Here is a 9,396-nt window from a genome sequence, read left to right as displayed (position 1 = left end):
GAGACATGGATGCAGTTGGAAACCATCATTCTCAGCAAACTATCACAAGAACAGAAAACCAAACACTGCATGTTCTCACTCATAGATGGGAATTGAACAATGAGAACACTTGGACACAGGAAGGGGAACATCACACACCAGGGCCTGTCGTGGGGTGGGGAGAGGGGGGAGGGATAGCATTAGGAGACATACCTAATGTAAATGATGAGTTAATGGGTGCAGCACACCAACATGGCACATGTACACATATGTAAATATAATAGAGTGAAATAATACCTATTAAAAATAACTTTTCTGGTAATAGAGAAGTTTAATTTTTAGATTAAAAAAGTAAAATTTTACAAAATTATATGCAGACCAATTTAATCAGAAGCTACTTTGTTACAACTGTGAGAAATGACACAAAGATTCAACTTTTACGTCAGCTGGGAGAGAAAATGATTACTAAGGGCTAGAAAATTGTTTTCACTAATCAATGTTGATTTTTATTGTTATTTTGTCTCAAATTATGTTAATAACAAAGTAATGGCCTTGATCCAAAAAAATTTTTAAAAACTTATATAGTATAAAATTAAAATGTTTCTAGAAATAAAAAAAGAGATATATAAATAAATAAGAAAAGAAAAAAAGTGGATTACTCACAATAGCTAAGGTATGAAATCAACCTAAGTGTCCATCAACAGGTGAATGAATTTTAAAAAGTGATATATTTACACAAGGGAATGCTATTCATTTCTTAAAAAGAAAGAAGTCTTGGAGGTGGGCTCAGCAGTCTGTGCCTTAGCAAGCCTTGCAGATATTCTGATGCAACCAAAGTTTGAGGGACACTGCAAAGGATAGTGTCCATATGATTGCTGGGTCACCCCACCTATCCTGAAAGTGAGGAACATCCCGAGTGAGACCAGTTAGCATATTGTAGCTCTTTCTCCAGCCACAACCAGAAAGTCTTTGCTTACCCTTTGCCTTCCACCACGATGGGAAGTTTCCTGAAGCCTCTGTAGCTGTGCAAAACTAGAAAAAGATGCACACCCAAAAGCCTCATTTGAAACTTCCAGACAGAAACCAAGCATTTGGAAAGTCTCTTTGGACAGTTTTAAACACAATTGCAGAAAAGAAAGCAACCTTACTCAGTGAGATGATGATGAGAATGAAGACTTTTATGATGATCTACTTCCACTTAATAGTGACTTTACAATCCTTAACACTGCACTCAGCTACCAAGCCAATGAATAAGATTGTGCATCACAGTTGAAATCTGTTCTCCACTCCTTTTGTAGTTGTTCTGAATTGGGTACCAGAAGTCAATTGTCTCATTATTAACATAGCTTCTAAACTGATTCATTTTTGTGACACATAATGACTGTTAGTTGAGTTCTAGTTGTATGTTAAAAAATGCTGATAAAAAATATTTCTACAGAGACAACAGTCAATTAAAATTAACTGTGAGTTATGCTAGGAGCTATACTTAATTCACTTAGACTTTATTTGGTCATTTTAAAAATATATTTCAAAGAAGAAAAATTTTTTTAAAAAGTCTTTTAATTTTCAACAACATTGATGAACCTGGAAGACATTAGGTTAAGTGAAATAAGCCAGCACACACACAAAATAATAAAAAATTATCTCATTTCTATGTAGAGTATTAAAAAATTCAAACTCACTCCAGGTGTGAAGTGGCGGCCTTGTGTGTGATCTTTCTGCCCTCCCCAAGTTTGTATTTTCGACATTAAAGTCTACTTCTTAACTAAACGTTTTAAATTGGAAAATAAAAAAAACTCAAACTCATAAAAGCAAAGAGTAGAATGATGATTGCCTGAAGCTGGAGGTGGAGGAGATGTTGGTCAAAAGTTATGAGTCTTTCCTACATCTCTTACCTTAACAAATAAGTTATTCTTCTCTTTTTTAAATCACCAGGGAATTGAATTATTTCCTGAAGAATTACAATTGAAAGAATAACATATTTATTAAAGCAATGAAGGTTGTATACTGAAATTTCAGAGGCTTTGCAAAATAATATATATTCTGCTCAAATCACCATTTCCTTTATTTTTTTCTGATTAAGAAGACTTTTTCATGGTCTTTCAGGGATTATATTTTCGTTCACCTTCTATCTGCATTCTCTTTCTTCAGCCAATTGATTAAAAAAGAGATGCAGAGAAGACACATTTTCTTCTCATCCACACATCACTTTCACTTGCTATTAGTCAAGGTGATTTGAGCTGAGAATAGCAGTTTTCTATCATGAAAGCAACTTCTCAGAAATAAACAACACTCGGAAACAAAACTATAAATCTTTCAACAAAAGCTAACGTATTTTAAGCAAAATAAGCATATGCAGCAATAATAAAATGCTTGTGGTAGAATGGATTTATTTTATTTCTATTGAGTTCAGATAAGATTTTACCAAAAGCTAGCAAATATAGAGCAGAAAAAAGAATATTTCTGAAACAAGAATATTGTAAATGAAGGTAATTTGTCAATAGAAATAAGAATATGACCTCATGTTAATAGTCTCATCTACAGTTGTAGAACACCAAATACTATTTTTTATTATAAACTGTATTTCATATAAGTATTCAATTTATATCATCCTCTTTCACTATTTCAATGCCTTCTCCACTTTGTATCAGTAGAAAACAGGTCAGCTGCTTCCAAGAAAGCAGGCAATGCTCTTCTTACTTTGATGATGACGAAGAGCACTTGTTTCGGTGATAAACCTGGTTGATTTTTTGTATTTAGTAGACAATGGTTTCACCTTGTTGGCCAGGTTGGTCTCAAACTCCTGACCTCAGGTGATCCATCCTCTTCAGCCTCCCAAAGGACTGAGATGACAGGCGTGAGCCACCACACTTGGCCCAGATTTATTCTTTTAGTCTGAAGTTGTCTTGGCTATTTGAACTCTTTAATTCTTTTGTATATATATTTAGAATAGTTTTTCTAATTCTATAAAAAAGCGTCATGGATAGTCTTGATAAAAACAGCACTTAAATCTGTAGGTTGCTTTAGGTAGAATGACCATTTTAACTATATTATTTGAATCCATGAGCATCCAGTATTTTTCTATTTATTTGCATTCTCTCTTATTACTTCAGCATTGCAGTTCTTTGTAGAGATATTTTACCCCCTTGACTTAATGTATTTCTAGGTAATTTTTTTGTGTGTGGCTATTGTAAATAGAGCTCTTTTAAAATTTTGTTCTCAGTTTATTATTGGCGTACAGAAATTCTATGTATTTGTGTTGATTTTGTATTCTGAGATTTTTTTGAAGTCTTTAGGCTTAGGAGTCTTTTGGTGAAATCCTTAAAGTATTCTAGGTAGAGAAATATATCATCAATAAAGATAATTTGACTTCCTTTGCTATTTGGATTCCTTTTATTTTTCTGGCTAGGACTCCATTACTATGTTCAGTAGGACTGTTTAGGATGGATATTCTCATCTTATTTTTATTCTTATAGAGAATGCATCTACTTTTTGCATTTTTAGTATGTTTGTTAAGGATTTGTCATAGATGACTCTCATTCTTTTGAGGTATGTCTCATCAATCTCTAGTGTGTTGAGAATATTTTTGAGTCAATATTGGATTTTCTTGAATGCTTTCTCTGCCGCTACTGTGTTAAATATTTTTTCTTTTAATTATCTTTACATGGTGAATCACACTTACTGACTTGCATATGATGAAACATCTTTGTATTTATGGAATAAAGCTCACATGATAGTAGCAAAATAACTTTGATTTGCTTTTGAATTCAGTTTGCTAGTATTTGCTAGTATTTCATGGAGGATTATTGTTCACCCAGAATATTGACCTGTAGTTTCCTTTGTTATGTTTTCACTAGATTTTAGTTTCACATAATTCACTGATTTCATGCAATTAGGTTGAAATGCCACCTTGATTTTTTGGAATACTCAGTAGGATTAGGACCAGCTTACCTTTGTATATGTAGTAAAATATGGCTGTGGTTTCATATGATCCAGGGCTTTTTATGGTTAGTAGTTTTATTATTACTTATTCAATGTCATTACACATTTTACATTTTTGCTCTGTTAAAGGCTTCTGTTATTTTCTGTCAATATTGGGAAGTTTTGTGTATCCAGGAGTTTATCTATTTTCTCTAAATTTTCTACTTTGCATGCATGTTCACAGAAGTCTCTGAAGATATTTTTAAATCTATGTATAATCAGATGTGATTTCTCATCTCTAACATTTAAATAAATGCTGAATAAGAGTTTAACAAAATTCGACATTTCTTCATAAATTTCTGAAAAAAGTAGGTATAGGATAAATGAACCTCAAGCCAATAATTGCCACATATAACACACACATACACACAAAAACCACAGCTAATAACATACTAAACAGGGAAATCTTGTAAGCTTTCACTCTAAGAGCAGACAAAAATGCCCACTTTCTTCAGTCTTATTAAACATAGTACTAACTATCCAAGAAAGAAAAATTAGAAAATAAAAATCAAAACACTGAGATTAGAAAAAATGTTAAATTATTCCGGTGTAATTTTTATTTCTATACATAATTTTAAGTAAATGAAAGCCTAAGACATTACTAAAAATTAGTAGGACTAATAAATGTATTAAACTTGCAGAATACAAAAGCAACATACAAGTGTCAGTAGAATTTCTATACATTGACAACTATCATTAAATGAAATTAAAGAAATTAAACACAATTGGAAAAATATTAATCATAAATTGGCGTTACTAATATTGTTAAACATCTGTATTATACAAAATGATGTACGGCTATAATGCAACCTCTACCGAAATACCAGTGACATAATTAACAAATTTTTAAAAATACATCTAAAATTTATAGGGTACCACAAAAGGCCCTGAATAGCCAAAGTAATCAAGCAATAGAAAAAGTGAAGGTATCTGACTTTGAGATATACTAAAAAGCTACAGTAAAAAAAAAAAAAAAAGTGTGGTACCTGAATTAAAACACACAAGCGAGTAGAGAAGAAAAAGGAAACCAGAAATATATTGATGTATTTACAGCCATCTGATTTTTAAATAATGGTGGCAATTTCTTAGGGAAAAGGCAGCATCTTCAATAAATGGTGTTGAGAAACTTTATATCCACATATACAAGAATATAATAAGACCCTCAACTAATACCATATATAAATAAATTCGATACTTAAATAAAATAAAAACACAAAATAAATTAGATACTTAAAATAAAAACACAAAATAAATTAGATACTTAAATATAAGATCTAGAACTCCAAAACTACTATAAACAACAGATTGAAAGCCCTGTAACACTGGTTGGGCAGTGACTTTTAAAATTTGACTTCAAATCCCAAGGAGCAAATTGAAAACATAGATTAATCAGATTATTTTAAATTTAAAAACTGCTGCATGGAATATAATACAATCAACAGGATGAGGAAACCAAAAAATGGAAGAAAATGTTTGCAAATCATAAATGTGATAAGGGATTAATATCAAAACTATATAACAAAATCAAATGACTATACAACAAAAAGCAAATAACTATTAAAAATGAGAAAAAGGCTTAAATATTTTTCAGAAAAAGACATACACACGGCCAACAGATATATTAAAAACATGCTCAACGTCAATTATTATCAGGGAAAGGCAAGCAAAAAAAAGAACTATGAGATACCAACTCACTTCTGTTAGAAGGACTCTAAGAAGAAAAAGTGTTGGTAGAATTCTGAAGACAAGAAAATGCTTGCACACTATTTGTTTGAATGTAAGTGAGGACAGCCATTATGAAAAACAAAATAGTTTTCTTAAAAAACTTAAAAATCAAACTACCATATAACAATTGCACCACTGTATATCCAAAACAAATGAAATTAGAATGAAGAAACATTTGCACTTCTAGGTTGTTTGCAGCACTCTTCACGTGTAAAATATATAAAATCAACAGTTCAACATCTAATGAGTAAATAAAGGCAATGTGGTAGATATACACAATGGAATAATATTCATCTTTAAACAACAAAAATTCTATTATTTTCAATCACATGGATTACCCTGGAGGACATTATATTAGTTGAAATAAGGGAAGCACAGAAAGATTAATGTCTCATGATTTCACTTACACATGGATTCTAAAAAAGTTAATCTCATCGATGTAGAGTAAACTGGTGACCACCAAATGCCAAGGTATTTAGAAGAAATGGGGGGATTGAAAGATGCCTGTCAAATAATACATAATTATACTTGGATAAAAGAAATAATTTCAAGAGACTTATTGTACAGCATGATGACTATAGTTCATAATGTATTTGTATTTTTGAAAAATGTTTAAAATTTCATGTTGTCTAACCATAAAAATGTTAACAATATAAGATAAAGTATTAATTACCTAGTTCTAAGCATTTGACAATGTATATATATACTTCAAAATGTTGTTTAATGAAATACACATTTTATTTGTCAAGTTAAGAATAACAATGTTTCAAATACTGTCTGTCTCTTTGCTGTTTTCTCATTTGTCAGTCATAACCACAGGAACTTTGATGTTTAACAGTATGTTCTGAACCCAGCACAGTACATGGGAGAAGTCAAAGACTTTAGGACTTTTATTTTAAGCTTGGGGCACCTGAAGTTATTGGTGCTTATGGGAATAGTATGAAAGACACGAAAAGGGCAGGCTTGCTTATGCTCACATGATTGGCCACTGTGTGATCACAGTAAACTGGTTTGCATGCAAACTAACAGGAAATGTTTTAATCCAAAAGCTGCCATTATCTCCAAAAGTTTTCAGAGAAAATCATCTAGGAGATCACTACAGTTAGGTGACTAAGAATATAAACTGTAGACTAAACTTCAACCACTAAAACATTTCTTTAAAAAATGAGTGATAAATTTCTCCAAATTGTAGTATCAATATAGAAAATAAGTATTATTCCATATTTACAGCAGTTATTTTATTGTTTTGCAGTCTTTAACATTCACACTTTAAATAGAGGATTTTGCATGGAAATGTAAGTTGTTCTGTAAGTACATCCTAAATAACTAAATTTAAAATTGCTCACTATTAATTCTCTTAAAAATTTAATTTTTATATGTATGTTCTAGCAAATTACATATTTGCCACACTTTGTATAAAAGCCTAACATTTTTCTTTTACAAAGAAACACCATGATGATTTAATCCCCTCTTCGATAGACAACGTATGTCTTTTATGTTAATTAGCCAATCTTAAAGTTATATTTATAAGCAAACTTTCTAGTCAAAACCAGTTTTTCAGTACATTAAAAAATACCAATGTCCTCCTTAAAACCTACAACATACCGTGTGAAACCACATGGCAGGAAAACAACAGTGAGAAAACTGTAGTCGTAACACAGAAAAAGAAGGTCTGTGATGCATATATGGTTTGAATGCACATAAAAGGATAAAACTTAGATAATTAGGACATGAATGAAGCATTTCTCTTTAAATTCAGCAAGATTCAGCTTTGCAGCCTGGAAAAAATGTTCTCACATGAAGAATAAATGTTATTTCTTTGCAATTGGTATTTTCCATCTCTGACTTGAAGTTACAAACTAACTTTAGCAGGAATATTTATGACTAATTATGGAGCATCTGTTATACACTGAACACCATCATGTTTGTTTGCTACATTTATATATAAAAGCATCCACATGACTTATGAAGCTTCCCTAGTACTTACTGAAACAAATTGACTCAATAAATAAAATTTACTTATGTCACTTATAAAAAGTTAAGGGAATAATTAAAGAAAAGTAAGCTTATATAGGGTTCTAGAAGCTAATGGAATGTTTTAACTAAATAAAATGTAATAATACACAAATTGTGGAATTACTTCTAAAAATAATTTTGTGTGCACGACGAAATTTTATAAAAATTATTCTTATGACTACAAATGAGCTCAGATAATAAATACTTCATAAAATATAAAAAAAAAAAAAAGAGGAAACAAAAAGATTATGGGTCTAGGCCGGGCATGGTGGCTCACACATGTAATCCCAGCACTTTGGGAGGCTGAGATGGCTGGATCACCTGAGGTCAGGAGTTCGAGACAAACCTGGCCAACATGGTGAAACCCCATCTCTACGCAAAATGCAAAAATTAGCCAGGCGTGGTGGCACATGCCTGTAATCCAAGTTACTCGGGAGGCTCAGGCAGGAGAATCATTTGAGCCCAGGAGGCGGAGGTTGCAGTGAGCCAAGACCATGCTATTGCACTCCAGCCTGGGCAACAAGAAGGAAACTTGGTCTCAGAAAAAAAAAAAAAAAAAAAAGATTGTGGGTCTAGAATGAGTATCATGCAAGTAAAAACAGAAAATTTGCATGGAAAGATTCTAAATCATAAGCTATAAGATAGTGTAATAAACTGAATACAAAGCAGAGTATACATTTGCTTTTAGCATTTTTGAGGATTTTTGTTTTCTAGTAAATTAGACATCTTGTTAAAATGCTTTGCTTTGTTTCAATATTGCCCTTTTCTTCTGAAAACAGTTACAAACTTATACTCAAACACCCTTGCTCCTTAAACCTAAGTTATATCTTTAGACTAATAGATGTGTACATGTAACTGTATGTAAGTCAAAACTAAAACTCCATTATGTGCTCTCAGGCAGAGGCCACATGTTCAAAAAATACATAATAAAGTTTCGAAAATTATTCAGGACTCAGGAATATATTGATTTTATTTATGTTTATATATAATTTTTATGATACCATAAAAATAACCATGTAGTCAATAACAATTTAACTGTACAATTTAGAGTAACTAAGACTGTAGAATTGAATTGTTTGTAATACAAAACATAAAGGCCAGAGGTTATAGGTACCTTATCACAATGTGATTATTATACATTGTATGACTGTACCAAAATATACCATATATGACATAAATATATACACATATTATGTACACACAAAAACTAAGAAAAATAAATTTAAATATAAAAAAAATTAACCCACAGGAACCATATTCTTTCACTTATTTGCAGTTTAAAGCCACTGAAAAAGAAGAATACTAGAAATGTTAGTCTATTATGTTACCAAATAGTGTAATGTTACCATCTTTTAAATACACCCTTGAGTAAGGTGGAATAGGTTAAAATTAGTGGCATAATAACACTTTGCTGAATGTATAACAGTGTTTAACATGTCATCAATGTTCAATTAAAAAATTAACACACAATTTAAAACTTTAAAACTGTAGTTTTATCACATAAAAGTACAATTAGTAAAATGACATACTAATTATTTTGATTTAATTTTAACTATAAGTAATGGCCGGGTGCGGTGGCTCAAGCCTGTAATCCCAGCACTTTGGGAGGCCGAGACGGGCGGATCACGAGGTCAGGAGATCGAGACCATCCTGCCTAACCCGGTGAAACCCCGTCTCTACTAAAAAATACAAAAA

At 31.5% G+C, this 9,396-nt stretch overlaps 1 pseudogene; it reads right to left on the bottom strand.

Annotated features, from left to right (window-relative positions):
• Positions 1-868: 868 nt before the first annotated feature.
• The window catches only part of LOC144337076 (zinc finger protein 728-like), a 57,230-nt pseudogene continuing 48,702 nt past the window's right edge, over positions 869-9,396 (bottom strand).

Source organism: Macaca mulatta, chromosome 19 (genome assembly GCF_049350105.2).
Source record: "Macaca mulatta isolate MMU2019108-1 chromosome 19, T2T-MMU8v2.0, whole genome shotgun sequence".
Lineage (NCBI taxonomy): Eukaryota > Metazoa > Chordata > Mammalia > Primates > Cercopithecidae > Macaca > Macaca mulatta.
Note: the sequence above shows the minus strand (reverse complement) of the source record. Positions and strands in the feature narration are given on the sequence as shown.